This window comes from Lissotriton helveticus, chromosome 2_1 (genome assembly GCF_964261635.1).
Source record: "Lissotriton helveticus chromosome 2_1, aLisHel1.1, whole genome shotgun sequence".
Classification (NCBI taxonomy): Eukaryota; Metazoa; Chordata; class Amphibia; order Caudata; family Salamandridae; genus Lissotriton; species Lissotriton helveticus.
The window spans coordinates 1109402073-1109420262 of record NC_136059.1 but is presented as its reverse complement, the minus strand read 5'-3'; the positions used below and the strand labels follow the sequence as shown (position 1 = coordinate 1109420262).

General features: G+C 41.5%; 1 protein-coding gene across 2 annotated transcripts in view; it reads left to right on the top strand.

Annotated features, from left to right (window-relative positions):
* The window catches only part of ERMP1 (endoplasmic reticulum metallopeptidase 1), a 689629-nt gene that overhangs the window by 421163 nt on the left and 250276 nt on the right, over positions 1-18190 (top strand). The window lies entirely within an intron of this gene.

The following is an 18190-nucleotide window of genomic DNA, read 5'->3' as shown; positions in this document are numbered from 1 at the left end:
AGCGCTTGGCACGTTGCATTTTAAAAACCAGTCCTTTCGAGGGAGCAGGGGTAGAGGTCAGCCCTCTTACAGAGGATCGTACCAGAGCAAATCCTCATAATCCTATAACCAAGGCCGATCGCAATACCAACAGCGACAACAGCAACAAGGTGGCCAGACCTCTTATGGAAGGTCCAACTACAGGGGAAAAAACCAGAGGAAACCCACTGGCGGACGCCAATGACGCCAGCAGCCACTCCGTTCACAATCTCGTTCTTTCAAACTTGGAGGAAAACTAGCACACTTCCTCCACAATTGGAGATCAATTACAACGGATCAGTGGGTGCTCCAATTGATCCAATTCGGACATTCGTTGGAATTTAATTTAATTCCCCCGACAACTCCTCCTCGCAAGCTTCAACACGGACATTTACGATTACTCCTTCAAGAGGTCTCTTCAATGTTAAAGGAGCAATAGAGCGAGTCCCATCAGCTCAGGAAGGGATTTTATTCCCGCTTCTTTCTAATACAAAAGAAAGGGAAGAAATGGAGGCCCATCCTAGACCTCAGGGCACTCAATGCATTCTTGAAGAGTCAATTGTTCCGTATGGTGACTATCCAGGAGATCCTGGGGTCACTGGAGGAAGGAGACTTCATGACGTCTTTAGACCTGCAAGACGCATATTATCACATTCCTATTCACAAACGCCACAGGAAATTCCTCAGATTCGCAGTAGCGGGTCAGCACTACTAATTCTGTGTCCTCCGATTCGGCCTCAAATCGGCACCTCGAATTTTCACCAAGTGCCTCTCCCCTGTGGCAGCTTTCCTACGACAGCATGGACACCAAGTCTTCCCTTACCTGGACGACTGGCTGGTAAAAGCACCATCTATGAAAGGCGCAGCCGAGTCCTCCAACGCCTTTCTCAATCTTTTCCAGCAACTGGGCCTGACGCTCAATCACGAGAAGTCTACCTTACAGCCCTCCCGAGTTCTTACCTTTCTCGGGGCAACTTTGAATACAGAATGTTCAAAAGCATTCCCATCTCAGGAGAGGAAGCACAAGCTTATCACTCTGGCCACCGCAGTGGTCTTGAAGAAAACCCTACTGGTCCGTACTTTCAAGTCCCTCCTGGGGATGATGTCCTCGTGTATCCTGCTTATTCCACACTGTCGGCTCAGAATGCGCCCTCTGCAGGAAGCCTTGACCAGGCAGTGGACTCAAAGCACAGGCTCTTTCGAGGATCACATCGTGATAACTCGGCAAATGACCAAAGCCTTGCTCTGGTGGAGGTCGCCCAAGAACCTCTCGCAAGGACTACCATTCTTACTGCCTGCAGCTCCACACGTGATAACTACGGATGCCTCCCTAGAGGGATGGGGAGCGGTCCTTCAAGAATTGCAGATCAGCGGCAAGTGGACGGACCAGGAACAGCAGCTCCATATCAACCTCCTAGAGCTGAGGGCAGTTTTCCTATCTCTGCAGGCTTTCCTCCCGCACATCAAGAACTCCCCAGTGCTTGTCAGGACCGACAACACCACGACAATGCACTACTTGAACAAGCAGGGAGGGACACGTTCGCTAACACTATCTCGCGAATCGCAGAAAAATTGGAACTGGCTTGTGCTCCACAATATCACGCTGACAGCGGAGTATGTCCCAGGCAAGGACAACATCATAGCAGATGCTCTAAGCAGACGAAGATCGCTGTCCCACGAATGGGAACTCGAACAAAAAGTGCTGAATCGCATCTTTTCGGAATGGGGAGACCGCAGATCGACCTCTTTGCCACCAGGGAGAACGCCAAATGCCGCAACTTCGCAAGTTGGCATCCCCAGTCGCGGTCCCTCGGAAATGCATTTTCCATCGCCTGGCGCAACGTGTTTGCGTACGCATTTCCGCCATTTCCCCTGATACCAAGAGTCCTGCGGAAAATGAAAACTGAGCACTGCACCCTAATTCTGATTGCCCCGTTCTGGCCGAGGCAGCATTGGTTAACGGACCTCCATCGCCTCTGTCCAACCGCCAATCCGTCTGGGCCAACATCCATCCCTGCTCACGATGTCCAACGGCCAAATACTGCACCCGAATCTGAAATCACTCAGATTATCGGCATGGCTCCTGAATACCGAGAGTTCTACCAACTAGACATTCCGCAGGAGTGCAAGGATGTCCTCGCGAAAGCAAGAGCAGACAGCACAAACCAGACCTATTCCTTAAAGTGGAAGCGCACCTGCATTTGGTGTAAGGTCAAAGGTCTCCATCTCTTTCGGGTTACTCCGGAGCAGATCCTACCATATCTGTTACACCTGGCACAATCGGGACTTGCGCATGCCTCTATCAGAGTTCATCTGGCAGCAATTTCCCGGTTTACGAGAACTTCAAAAGGGCCCTCTCTCTGGTCCCACAGGTTAATAAAGCAATTCTTTAAGGGACTCTACAGATCCTTTCCTCTGCCACGGAGAGTTCCACCAACATGGCATCTCAATGTGGTACTCAACCAATTGATGAAACACCCTTTCGAGCCCATCCATAGGGCGGATGTCAAATACATCTCCTGGAAGACAGCCCTCCTATTGGCTCTGACCTCAGCTAGAAGGGTCAGCGAACTACAGGCTCTTTCCATACAAAATCCCTTCATGCAGTTCAAGGAAGACAGAGTGGTTCTAAGAACTAATCCTCGATTTATTCCTAAGGTCCCGTCGGACTTCCATTTAAATGAACCCCTCGTCCTCGATCATTCTTCCCAAATCCCAGTACTGCAGCTGAAAAATCCCTGCACTCTTTGGACCTGAAGAGGTGTCTTAAATTTTACCTTGACAAAACAAAACATTTCAGGAAAACGAATCAGCTTTTCATCGCTTTCAGCAGACCGAGAAAAGGCATGCCACTTTCCAAACAAAGTATTTCACAATGGATATCCTCTGCAATTGCCTTTTGCCATGACAAAGCCGGACGGCCATTGCACTCCAAAGTAAGAGCTCATTCTACAAGAGCTGTGTCCACATCGGCAGCGCTATTCACTGGGGTGCCAATACTGGACATTTGCAGGGCAGCGACCTGGAAGTTGCCGCACACCTTTACCAGGCACTACCGCCTGGATACGGAACTGATGCAGGATGCAGCTGTGGGCCAGGCTGTGTTACGCCATCTATTCCAGTGAGGTGAGCCTTCCTCCTTCCCACCATCCTTCGCTGGTATGCACATTTCATTTACTTACTTCTTGTTACTTGTTGATGGTTCTTAGTCGCATGATATGTATTATCTCAGACTGCTTATGCTGTTCCATCAGAAATGTGCATAATGTATTGCTTGCTACTCTGATTCAGGCCTGTGAATCTATGAAAGACACCCATAATACTGGATAAGAAATGCGTTACTTACCTGTAACTGCAGTTATCCAGTATTGGTGTCTTTCATAGATTCACATGCAACCCTCCCGCCTCCCCTGGAAGGTCTCACCTCTATCTCTCTAACATGTATTACGCCTACCTAGCTTGGTGCGTACGAAAATCTGAGAGACTGAGGCTCCTGACAGGAAGGTTCTAGAGAGAGGTGGTAGCTGATTGGCTACCTTCTGGAGTTTGGTCCTTTTTACAAAAGGACATGGATAGGCTACTAAGGTTAGGCCCTTATGCCTACTTTTCTCTATGTATGTCTATAGGACATTACTTTTCTATATACCGGAGACTCCTGTCTCGACGACGGGGAATGATTCAGGCATGTGAATCTATGAAAGACACCAATACTGGATAGCTGCAGTTACAGGTAAGTAACGCATTTCTTCTTACACGCCTTGCAGACAGAGCACTTAAGGAACCCCTTGCTGCCAGATAGCCAGTTTCCTGCTACTCTGACTTCAGGGCTACGGGAAACCAAACTGTCACTCCGGGTCTAGTTGTTGTAAAGGTGATAGATGGAGGGTTACATAGTTGTGGTCCTAATACTTGATCACTAGAGATTAGGGACCAATACCTACGTATGATACTACGAATAGCCTGGTGTTGATTGCTATAAGTTAATATCAATCTAGTTTCTTTATGCTGAATAGAGGAAAATTGCTCACATGCTTTTTCCGTGATTCCTCCTTCAACCACATTAGCTCTATTCATGGCTTTGTCAAGTACTTCAGACCGATACCCCCTCCTCAAAAATCTGGCCCTGCACTCATTTTGCGCCAATCTGCATTCCAGATCGGAGCTGCAGATTCTTCTAATACGCAGCATCTCACCATATGGGATGCTGCGTATTAGATGGGCTGGATGGTGGCTAGACGCATGTAACACTGCATTGCCAGCCGTGGGTTTCCTAAAGAGTCTGGTCTCCAGTTTGGAATCCTGAATACAAATCTCCACATCCAAGAAGCACATTGAGGTACGACTCATTTGGCTAGTGAATCCCAAATTCAAGATATTGCAATTCAAATCATTGATAAACAACTGTGCATCCTCCTCACAACCTTTACAAATTATCAGGAGGTCGTCAATGTAGCGAAGCCACTTGACGACATTGTTGGATACTATTGTGGAGAGGGATGGCACAAGGACCTGCTCCTCCCAGTAACCCATATGTAAACACGCATAACTGGGAGAAAAGCAGGCCCCCATCGCCACCCCCTTACCTGATGAAATACCAGATTGGAGAAAAGGAAAAAGTTGTTATGCAGGCACAGATCTATCATATCCAAATATATATATATATATATATATATATATATATATATATATATCAAGGCTGCTGGACAGCTGAAATGCGTTTGAGGGGGCCGAATATAAAGTAATTTTGGACCAGCTACACAAGGCGTCGTCATCCTTTTGTGTGAGAGGATTATTTTTGGAAGTTACGGGACATGCTCCTGTGAGGTCCAAAGAGGCGGCGGCGCTACTCTTGAGGGAAAGGCAGCGGTATACGCACAGGAGAAAGCGTGGAAGGAGATATATATATATATATATATCAGAGAAAAGAAGGTTGCCCCACGGAAGATGCCACACACAAAGGGTACAGACTCAAACACCCTCGCCGGCAGCAGTGTCAGCACCCCTGCTCACTTGCTTCCATTAAAATGCTAAATGTGTTTCGAGCGATATCACACTCTTGATCACTGGCTTCACTCTGGCTTCAAACACGGAGACACAAAGCTATTGGGAACAGCTGGTTTAATGAATGAACAACTCCCGCGTTAACACACACAGCCTCATGGTTCTGGTAGTCCCATAATCTGCTGCCACAGAATTTGTAGTCCCTTTATTTAACCCCTGTGGGGGTCACTGGCTCCATGTTGACAATAACTGCCTCAGTGAAATGTTCAAAATTAACTAACTACTTACTAACTAACTAACTACCAGAACCATGAGGCTGTGTGTATAAGTCATTTTTATTGTATATTGAAGTATTACATAACTGTTGTTGTGCTGATCTTTAAATGAGACAAACAGTTACATCATGTGGCAGACTGTCATAAGTGCCAGTGTTGACAATTAAGTACCTGAAACCACTGGCTCAAATTCAGTACTGACCTTTCTCCTGCAAATAAGTTGTATTACATAATTCTAAGCAGGCTTTGGAGGTTAGAGATTTTACAGCGACTTCCACATGACTATAGGTGAGTGTTGTATCCCTTTAACACATGTTTTGCATTAGAATTTTATTATAATGTTCTATTCTATTTCCATGGTGCCGCTGTTGCCTAGTCGTGGTATTCTATCCTTGAGGCTCAACTGGACAGCAGCTTCACCGGACTGTTTCCTGTCCTCCGTGGGTGTCTTCTTTACTCTTTTATTGTTAAAGAAATAAACTATTTCTGAAGATCCAACTTCTATGATTCCGTTTAATGTTGTCCTACAACACAACATTAATTTAGCGACAAGCAATTTTTCGGAGACGGACTAGAAGAATTAAACCCACCGGAGAATATTTAATTTATGCACTTAAGCTGAATTGCTTTTATTTCACGAACTTTGAGTAAGGCAGAGTCAAATTACAGCAAAATAGAAAGGAAAGCCCTTGCGTGTACGTGGGCTGTTGAACATTTTTAAAGTTACTTGTGGGGAAATTGTTTCGATTCGTAGACAGATCACAAACCTTTAATATATTTGATGAGTGGAAATGGAACAGGATTGGCATCAAGACTCGTTATGCTTATCTCAAAATTACAAGAATACAATTTTGTGTTTAAACCTATATCTGGAGGGGAAAATTTTAGAGCAGATTGTTTGTCTTGTTTACCTCTAAAAGAAAGTTTGGATCATACTGGGCATTTTGATGATGGTGTTGTTTCAGCTATTGGCGCGTCAGAGTGCACTGTTGGAGTAATCAGTGAGATGGATTGGGTTCAACATTACGAAAAGGATGAAGTGCTCAAAAAAGTAATAAAATACATTACCAATGGTTGGCCACCGGTTAGAAATTTAGAAAAATGTTAAGCTACATTTCAACAAGTTTCTTCTGAGTTAAGTGTTGAAAACAATTTAATCACCAGGCAAGGTTTGTTTGTACCACCATGTAAAGTAATTGAAAAATTAGTCAAATCTGCACATCTTTGTCATCCAGGCATGTCTGGTACAAAGACATTGTTGTGTACGTTTCATTGGTGGCCAGGCATGAATACTTTTGTCGAGCAATATATTAACAAATGTCCAGAGTGCATATTATCCGATAAACATTGGAAAACTAACACAATGCCAACTTAAGTTAATAGTTTGCCAGAAGAACAATGGGAAAAATTTGCTATATAGTTTTTAAGTACCTGTAAAGATGACTCGAAGACAAAAGGTGAGTCAAACGTAGTTTATTCAGTAATCCCGAACACCTCGAGGGTACATCTACACTCTCTCTAGTCCTGCCAGCAACTGCCACAACTGTCACCTATGCCCAAGATTACAGAATGCAGGGACGTCATAGAAGCCTGGCTAGGCGCGTGACAGCAAAGGCAGCGCGAGGCACATACAAATGACAAGCAGATAAATCGAATAGGTTAAACACAACACATCTCCTTATCAATAATGAAAATGAAACCAGAACCCTGGTATGATACCTGATGAGGCAAATCAAAAAGGAAACGGAACCAAGTACCAATCACACTCGAAATCGTGCAACTTAGCTGGTGGTTTCACAATCCTCCCGTACCTGCTCACCGTAGGCTCATTCCGAACAATACTGTTTTGAGACATTACTTCTTCTTCAGCAGAACCATCTAGCGCATCATTTGTATTGCTAGTGCTCTGATCATTTTTGACAAATTGTGGTAACTCTTTCCTCGAGCTACTAACACTGTACTCACAGACGGGAATGTCACCAGGAGCCCTCTCACCATAAGCTAACGCTATATTTGTTCCCTGAGGGTAGGAACCTCTATTAGCATCACCATCCAGAATCCACCCGTAGTCTCGAGAAAAAGAACCACCTTGGTTGTCAGAGATGCAATGGGAAGGCGAGGCAACACCACCATGCCTACACAATGATAATGATGAAAAATGCCAAGTTTTGCCATCGCTTAATAGGGCACAGTTACAAAAAAAATTCTTGACTTCCATAGGTTGTGAGAAACGACTATGCCCTTTACTAGTGAACTTGGATTTCTTCACTCTGACTGTCACCCACTCGAATGACAGTTTCCTTGCATGCGTGTTTAGAGTCATAATATTTCTTGCTGACCATTTGTGAATGTAGTAAACTTCTTTTTACTTTGGCAGGAGACCAACAGACTCTTTTAGGGATGGCCCAACCCATGGTATATTTGGTGAAGGATGTTCTTCCTCTTAGTAAGACACAAGGACTTGTACCTGTAGATTCACAAGGAGTCAGACGCAAAGCCCAAAGATTGTGAATGAGTTGTTTTCTCCATGAAAGGTCATTCTGATTAGCTAATTGAATCACCCCTTTAGTCACTCGATTAAATCTCTCAACTGCACCATTCCCAGCAGGATGGTATACAGAAGTGGTCTTGAGAGATGCCATTTTCTTTAAGGAATGTTTTGAAACATGTAGATACAAATTGTGGACCATTGTCTGATACTAAACATATAGGAAGACCTTCTCTAAGGAACAATATTCGTAAGAAACTGACAATAGTTTTGGCATCCGCATTCTGAACAATTTCCACTTCCGGCCATTTATAAAAAATGAACTACTAGAACAATAAGAAGCAATTGTTCTCCATGTTCCCAAATAGGACCACAGATATCAATGCCTAGTCTGACCCATGGCATGGTAGGACACAAAAGTGGCTGAAGGGGTGGTCTAAGTGTGTGAGATTTGTCAGAATTCTCGCACTCAACACAATTTCTGACAGTCCTTTCAATCTCGATGTCAAACCCAGGCCACCAATACGAGTTCCTTACTCTACTCTTGGTTTTCCCTATGTCAAGGTGGCCCTCAGGACAGATTTCAAGTAGTTTGGTGCGTAAGGAGGTGGGGGGAATGACCTTACCACTCCTAAGTATCAAATATCCTTCAATGGATAACTCATCCTTGAGTTCCCAAAAAGTATACAAATGTTTAGGAATACATCTTTTTGCAGGCCAGCCCGCTCTTATATAATTCATTACCTCAAGGAGGATAGTATCTTCCTCCATAGCAGTAGACCAATCACTATGTGATATGCAAGGTACCTCGTCATCGATGTTGGCAATGCAAAATGTTTCTGTCTGAGGTCCGGTCATTAGTGTTTGGTAAAGGTAAGCGACTCAAACAATCTGCTACCCTATTCTTAGTACCAGGAAGGTACTCTACATTTTAATTAAAATCCAACATTCTCATGGAAATTCTTGCAAGGCGAGGAGAGGCACCCTGAAGACCTTTGGCGTAAAGCACTTTGATCAAAGGTTTATGGTCACTTCTGAGAGTAACCTGGTACCCCCATATATACTGCCTAAAGTGCTCTAAACCCCAGGCGCATGCAAGTGCCTCACGCTCGATCACTGAGTACCTTCCTTCAGTGGATGTGATAGAGCGTGAGGCAAAAGCTACAGTCACTTCTTTGTCTTCCTCCGTAATTTGGTTAAGCACAGCCCCTAAACCTGTCCCACTAGTATCAGTGGTTACAATGCTGTGGAGTAAGGGATTAAAGCCTTGGAGGGGTGGGGCCTTGCAGATGTCATTTTAAGTCTTTCTAATGCCTCTTCACAGGTAGTATTCCACTTTAATTAGCTGTTTTGTTTGATAAGTTCTCTCAAAGGAGAGGTTTTTGAAGAAAAGTTTTGTACGAACTTAACATAAAATTCAGAAAGGCCTAGGAAAGCCCTGACTTCCTCTGTTTTTAGATGAAGGGGCTTCTCTAATTGCAGAAAATAGTTATTTTTTTGGTTTAATCCCACTACCATTTATCTCATGCCCCAAATATGTGACATCATTAGTGGCAAATTTGCATTTGCGAACATCAGTAGTAAGACCATGATGGTCAAGTATGCTCAAGACTCTATTCAATTTCTCGTCATGATCTTTCCTGTTTGCGCCTGTAACCATGTTGTCATCCTGAAAAATAAGAAATTCTTTTCTTCTTTAAAGAGACTGCGCATCAATCTTTGGAACATAGCCGCAGCCGAGGCCAGTCCAAATGGTACTCTTTTAAATCTAAAACATCCCAAGGGTGTTATAAAGGTGGTGAGACTTCTGCACTTGGGATGAAGCGCCACCTGGTGGTAGGCCGAACTTAAATCAATAGTGGAGAACCACTTGGCACCATTTGTGTAGGACAACATTTCTCTAATTCTTGGCATAGAAAATTGGTCTACCAAAATGTTTTTGTTTAGATCGCAAAGGTCCACAGATAGGCGGAGTTTGCCATTGGATTTCTTAGCAATGACTAAGGGAGAAACCCACTCCGCCGACTACAGGTTCAATGATACCAGCATTTTGTAGTCTCAAAAGTTCTTCTACTTCACCTATGATGGAAAAAGGGATGTTTCTAGATTTGTGTATGCAAGGTACAGCGTTTTCCTTGAGCTTAATCTCATGAACAAATCCTTTAAGTTTTCCTATTTCATTAGAGAATACTTTGGGAAACCTTTTGACTATGAAGCTATTGTAGTCTTCAGTGTGCAAAACCAGTACTGGATGGGGCTGTTTGGGTCCAAAATTATACCTAGTTCTCCTTGGTCGATCCATCCTAATACAGAAGGACCATCCTTGGAGACGTACAATTTACCTAACATTTTGTGCGATTTAAATTTAAACTGCAACTCCCTGAAACCCAGCATCTCAATAGGTTCCCCTGTGAAAGTCTTGGGAAAAATATCAGGACTTAATAATTCTCTGCCAATAACTGGGACAAATGTTTCCAACCACACCTTCTCGTTTACAATGGTATAAGGAGATCCCGAATCGGCAACGATCGAGATATCCACATTTCCAATATTTAAATGACATATAGGTTTCTTCTTTTTGTTGGACTTGTCATCAATATTCAGTACAAATAAATTCATATCATCATCGTCTGAAGACAATGCATCATCCTGTTCCTCAGGTACCACTACCTTTACATTCCTTCCTCCTCTATGTTTCTTATTACACATTGCAGAAAAATGCCCAATTAACCCACATTTAGAACATTTTTGTTTCAAAGCTGGACACGTTTTATCATTTGCCAAATGGTATCTGCTTCCACATCTAAAACATTTCCTATCGTCCGATAGTTTGTTCTTACTGCTACTATCTTTCTTTTGTACATTGTTAGAACGAAATTTATTGTAAGAACTTTTAGAAGGAATTATTTTGGCAATTGTGGATTTATCATCGGTAATGGATTTCTCCTCTTGTAATACTGCTTTGGCACATCTACCAGTCAATTCTGTACATTTGACAATCTCAATGACTTCCTCTAAAGGTAATTCTCCCTTCGCTCATAGTTTCTCCTGAACATTCTTATTAGAAGATTTCATGACTATTTGATCACGAATAAACTCGTCATGTAATGTGCCAAATCTGCAAGTGAGTGCTAAGTTCTTTAAAGCAGCAACAAAATCCTCTACTGACTCTTCAGGTGCTTGTTTGCGTTGGAAGAACTTACATCTGTTAACAGAAATGGAAATTGTGGGTTTGAAATACATAGTTAAATCTTCTAATGCAATACTGTAAACATCTCCTGCTCTAGGTTTTTTGTTGATGCGATTGTATATTTTCATAGCTTTGGCACCCAATCATTGGAGAAGTATTTTTTCTTCCTTTCGGGGGTCAGATCTTCTTCCTCAATAGTTGAAATATAATTTTCAAAATACTCCCTTTACTCTTCCCATTTGATAGCGTCATCACTTGTTGATGGAATAAAAGGTTGTGGATGAGAAAGGTTCCTTATAGTGCCAGAAGCCATGGAGAATGGGGAATTGACCAACATAATGTGTGTGTAAAATATAAATATATATATATATATATATATATATATATATATATATATATATATATATATATATATATATATATATATATATATAATGTGGGTGGACACTGTCCTATGTATGGGTATAAAGAAAACAGGACAATAGGTAAGTGCAGAGATAACAGGTGTGTGTGTCACCGTGAATAAGGACACACTTTGCTCCACTGTATACTATATAAAAAACGTGGATTACACAGGCACTATAATGAGAACAAGATGTATGGAACTGATGGTGTGCATGTCACCGGTAGGATAGACACACGAATAATGGCAATGACAATTATAGATGTTCCAATTAACGTCGAGTGCAAAAAAAAAATGTTGAAAATGTACATGAAGTACCAGGTGTGCGTGTCACTGCTGGTAACACGCTTAGAATGCATTGAATAACTAGATTTATCGCCTAGAATAGACTGTATGCAATGGCGATTATAGATGTCCCATCTAACGTTATGCGCTGAAAATTTAATGAATTATCAGGTGTGTGTGTGTCAACGCTGGTAACCCGCTAAGGATGTGTTAAAATGTAAAACTCTGCGATTTTGATGAAGTAGGTGTGCGTGTCACCGGTAGGAGACACGCGTAGCATATGCCAAAACTGTTTCAAAAATAGTGTTGAAATTTAATGAATTATCAGGTGTGCGTGTCACCGCCGGTAACACGCTAAGCGTGCGTGAAGATGCAAAGCGCTGGAATTTTAATGAAGTATTAGGTGTGCGTGTCACCGGTAGGAGACACACGTAGAATATGCCAATCCTCCTTCAAAGATGGCCACCTAACGTGAACCTGCTTATGCGTTCCAGTGACGTGCCTACACAAGGGAGATCACGGACTGGAACGTTAGTAGACGGGAACTGCGCAGGAAAATACACTTGAGGGTGAGGAGACACTATTCCCTCACGAAGAAAAGAACACAAGCTTTTGCCACGAACATGTGGACAGCACAGCAACGGTCTCACCAGAATTGTGACGAGACGTCGCAGCAGCAGTTCTCAACTTCACAACAGCGAAGATGGCACGGACAGCCTCCTCACATGAAAATGACCTTCGCCACGATACTTAGAGGAATGTAGAATTCGCCGACAGTGAACACTGGATGGCGATAAATTTCGACTGAATGTCGCAGCTGCTGCCCTCTTCAAACTCGAACCGGTGAGGGCGGCACGACCAGCCTCCCAATGCGAAGACAGCTCACCGGACCGAAGAAATAGAATGGCCAACCTTCACCAAGGTGGTCAAAGGGATGCAGAACTCCCCGACAGGACACACTGGATGGCGATAGACATCAAAACAGGAACGGAAGAAGAATGCAGAAGAATCTTTATAAACATGCCGAGAAGGATTCCAGAAGGTGTCAGGGCTTCCAATGTCGCCAAATTGTAAAGATGACTCGAAGACAAAAGGTGAGTCAAATGTAGTTTATTCAGTAATCCCGAACACCTCGAGGGTACATCTACACTCTCTCTAGTCCTGCCAGCAACTGCCACAACCGTCACCTATGCCCAAGATTCCAGGTCGGAATGCAGGGATGTCATATAAGCCTGGCAAGGTGCGTGACAGCAGAGGCAGCGCTAGGCACATACAAATGACAAGCAGATAAATCGAATAGGTTAAACACAACAGTACCATACAATGTTTTGTGAAATGAAATATCCAATTGTACTCACTGACTACTATTCGAAATGGGTTGCGTATGATCTAGTTTATTTTCCTACTACGGACTCTGTGATTGAATTCATAGAAAAAGCAATGTGTGCGGAAGGTTTTCCCAAAAAATGAGTGTCCTGACAATGGAACACATTTCAGTTAAAAGTTAATGGTAGATTTCTTAATCAAATACGGTATTAAACATGCGAAAACACCTTTGTACTTTCCAGCAGCAAATGGTTTAGTTGAGAGGTCTAAAAGGTTTTTTAAAGAAGGTATTCAGACAGCACTGGCATCTGTATTAGATGCGCGTAAGTATCTGAGAAGGTTCGGAGTATTTTGATAGCAAAAAGAGTTTACGTTTAATGGACATTGGATTTCAGGCTCACAGTTGTGTGAATGAATGTGTTAGAGAGAATTTTGAACTCCTATACAAGTCAGTAAATTAGTTCTCTACAAAGGAGAAGAGAGAATTTTTGGCCCAAAAAAATCAATAGAGGTGAATCTAAATTTACTGGACCACAACAAATTGCAAGGGTGGCATGCTCAGCTGTTTTGTTGAACAACCGAGAGTCGTGGAATAAAAGTGCTATTGTAAAAATTGAATCTTATCAAAAGGACTTAATTGAAAAGAAAATGAATAACAAGGAAAATGCTTTGGATTGTTCAGCATGGGATTTTTGTAATGATGTTTCTAATGACAATCATATTATTGAACAACAAAATTGAATTTCTGATAATAGCGTTTCATGTAGGTTAGACTCGAGTGTTTGATGGCGGCATAGTTTGTCACAATTCTTCCATTTCAGGTTCGTCATCTGTCGTTGGAAAGAGAAACATTGTTATACCTGCAAAGTTTAATGATTATTATTTGTATTGATTCATTTTGTTGTTTATTCTCTCTATTGCATTTTATCCTTAATTCTGCATTGGAAAGGGAGATGTTGTATCCCTGTAACACGTTTTGCATAAGAGTTTTATTATAACATTCTTTTCTATTTCCATGGTGCCGCTGTAGCCTAGTTGCGGTACTCCTTGAGGCTCGAGTGGACAGCAGCTTCACCGGACTGTTCCCTGTCATCCGTGGTTTTTCTTTCTTTACTCTTCTTTACTCTTCTTTTATTGTTAAATAAATAAACTATTTCAAAAGATCCAACTTCTATGATTCCGTTTAATGTTGTCCTACAATACAACAGTGAGCCAAGAATTGACAGCGTGATCCTTTGGCTTGTCTCTGGGAGGTGAAGTATCCTTTGCAGGCGCATTGGGTGGTTGAAGCCTCACTTAGCTGCTGTGTTCACTTGTGGCACAAAGGACATGCTGGCATGAACGATAATTCATGGCTAATGTTTGAAAGTCCCGGGCTCAGTACCCAAGCTTCAGCCTGCTCCTCGGTTTCCCATTGTTACTCACTCGGTTGTTTTGTCCAGGAGCATTGTATCAGGAGTTCACTAAACAGGGTTGTAGTAATGTAGAGTCTTATGTATGTAACAGTGTGTAGAATATTAGGTATGTAATCGAGTTCTATCATTCTGTATTCTGATGTATGTCATTGGATTCTGTGTAACGGACACTTTGAATATAACTTGGAAGACATGAAGGTTGTACTCTGAAGCTTCTCCATTAAAGGATGCTTTATTAATCTTCTAATTGATGTCGTAATTACTACAAAAGATTGGCGACTACGGATTGGGATTGATACTCTTCGTTTTTTTTTGTTTTTTTTAAAGAGAAGAACTGAAGAATTTTAATATTTATTTCTTCACCTCCACTGCTCGATTTTTTTTTTTATTTATTTTTTTTTATTTTTTTGTGGAAGATTGGTTACTGCAAAGTCTCTTTGCGGTATATGATCGTTGAAGTAAGTAAATTTTCAGTGATTTGCAGTGTGGGAGTCTCATCCACTGTTAAAACTGCAAGGTACCTTGTATCTTTTAAAATTGCGAGCACGCTCCATTTTCTTGCTGCGGTGCGCGCTCTGCCTCCGTCATTGAACTAGCGCGTCTGTGGCTGTCAGTCGAATTACACGATCGACGCAAAGCGTCATTACGCGAGGTCACGCTACGTGACCCTTGCAAGACGCCATTTTGATTATTTACACGGAGTTTGTAATTGCACCGATCAATTTCAGTTTGTGGTGAAGGGAATTAAGCCTGCTATTTTCTTCGTAACTGGCTCAAGGATTTTGTGAGCTGGTTCAGAGATTTAACGACACCCAAGTAAGCTGTCTCTTATATATTTATTTGCTCTTTTTCGCAAATTATTTACTATTTAAAAACGTGTTCAACATGACTGAAAATGCAAGTTCTTCAGGTATTGTGAACGCCAGTCCATTAATTAATCTCAACAACCCTAAAGAGTTTCTTTCTTCTCCTGGTGAGCCCATTGTCAAATGGCTTGAATGGAAAGACTATTTCATGAATTATTTGGCTACCCAAGAGGATAATGTTGGAATAATGTCTCCTGAAAGAAAAAAAAGAATTTTTCTTTATTGTTTAGGAGCTGAGGGTTTGAGAGTTTATAACCAAATGCAGAAACAGGAAAGATCTGGCGATATAGATGTCTTTAAAGCAGCTATTATGGATTTGACTGATCATTATTCTCCTGTTGTGTGCATTGGAGTCACATGAAGAGCTTTCTTTAAAAGGAAGCAATTACAAAATGAGTCTATAGAAGAGTCCGTAGCTGCGTTAAAAATACTTGCTGCACCTTGTAAATTTGGTGTTCTCCACGATGACTTAATAAGAGACCAGGTTGTGGTTTGTTCTAGAAATAAAGGAATACAAGACCGACTTTGGATTGAAGGAGATTCTGCCCTTAAAGATGTTATTACACTTGTCAAAAAGGCTGAATTATCGGAAAGGAGCAATAAAGCCATTTCTGAACAAAATGAAACTTCAAAATCTAGTTCTGTCAACAATATTTCTGAAAGTAAGAAAGGAAAAGACTTCCGTTCCCAAAAAAACCAATTCTCTGGCAACGCGCAAAATTTCAAAAATGCTATTAAGCCTAAATTTAACACATTTGATTCAACGTCATTTGCTTGCTTTCGTTGTGGAAGCAAATCACACAATGCCAGTTCAGAAAATTGTCCTGCTAGACTTACGAAATGTTCGAATTGTGGAATTGTAGGACATTTTTCGAAGTCTTGTAAAAGGAAGTCTGTTCAATCTCCAAAGGTTTCATGTGTGAATGAAAGCGATTCTGACACCTCTTCTGGTGACTCTGATATTCATGATCAGAGAAAGTGTAACATTGTTTTAAATATTAATGACAAGGACAGTAGTAAACCTTTGTGTATCATTAAATTTGGTGGTATTCCTTTGCAGGTAGCAGCGGATTCTGGATCACCATTTACGATAATAGCTAAAAGTATATGGCAAGCTAAACTAGTCAATCTGGGTTCTCATTTAGAGCCACCTGATGTTCTTCCTGAAAGTTTCACGGGGAATAAGATTGACTTGTTGGGATTTTGTTCTCTTGTTTTTGACTTTAAAAGTCGCTCTGCTGTTTGCAAGCTTTATATTGCCCAAGATGGACCTTCTGTCTTGGGGTGGAAGGACCAAAGAGCATTGAATATAAATCTTAACCCTAACAGCCCGGAGCAAGTTCTTGTAGCTTGTGATAGTGAAACCACTAAGAATTGGGTGGTGAAAGAATTTCCAAGTATCTTTTCTGGAAAAATTGGTAAATTAAGTGGGTTTTTTACATAAAATCAGATTAAAAGACAATGCTACTCCCAGGATTCATAGGGTAAGACATGTACCCCTTATTGTAAGAGAGGAAGTTAAGAAAGAACTTTTAAAATTGCAAGAGTGTGATATAATTGAGCATGTGGAGGCGTCTGAGTGGATTTCTTCATTGGTCGTTGCCAGACGTGCCAATGGCAAAATCCGCTTATGCGTCGATCTGAGAAACCTGAATAATAATATAGTTGTTGACCAATTTCCCTTACCAAGGATAGACGAGATGTCCCTTACTCGTGGTTATAAATATTTTTCCACATTTGATTTATCATCAGCCTATCACCAGGTTGTTTTGCACCGTTACAGCCGAAGCGTGACTACTTTTTGTACACAGTTTGGTTGTTTTCGTTTTAAACTTATGCCATTTGGTTTAGCTTCGGCTGCGGCCGTGTTTCAACGCTTAATGGCACAACTATTTGGTGATATGCCTGGTGTCACATTCTTTCAGGACGACATACTTGTTATGGGACAAGATTCTACTGAACATGATTCAAGGCTAAGGGATGTCATGAAAATGCTTGAGAAACATGGATTAACAGCTGAAGTTTCTAAATGCAAATTTTCAGAAAACCAAATTGTTTATTTAGGACATGAAATTGGAGAGTCTGGTATTAGGCCCAAAACTAAATTGGTCAGAGCAATTCTTGATGCTTCTGCCCCTAAAACCAAGGATGAATTAAGGTCATTTCTTGGTTTAGCGGAATTTTATTTGAAATTTGTGAATAACTTTTCAAGCAAAACCCAAGTCATGAGAGAATTACTTAAGAACAAAGTTTAATTTTCTTGGTCTGAGGAGTGTCAAGTGGCATTTAATTTAATAAAGAAAGCCATCTGTATTGCTCCAAACCTTCAAGGTTTTGATCCCTTATCTTCCACTTTTGTTACTACTGATGCTAGTTCAAGTGGTTTGGGTTGTGTGTTAACGCAAGTCACAGAGAGTAATGGTGAAGTCATTATTGCATTTGCCTCTAGGTCACTAACTCCTTCTGAGCAAAAGTACTCAGTAATAGAAAGAGAGACTCTAGCAGTAGTTTGGAGTTTAGAACAATTTAGAAACTTTTTGTGGGGTAAGGAGTTTTGCGTCAGAACTGATCACAAACCCCTCACAAAATTATTGACCACTGATGGTTTATATAGAGCAACTGCCAGAATTGCCAGACTTTCTATGCGCTTACAGGATTACATATTTGAAATCCAGTATGTACCTGGGGCACAGAACGTAATAGCTGATTGCTTGAGTAGGCTTTCATTACCTGTGACCAAAATTGATTCTAATGCTTGGAATGATTTTTCTGTTGCTAACATCATTCTTGATGGAAATTCTGATAATTGTATTTCAAAGGAACAATGGTTTGAAGCGGATTCTTTGGATTCATTGTTAGCACAAGTTAAGTCAAAAATTATTAATGGTTGGTCTAAACTTGGAAAAAAAGATTTATCAGAAAA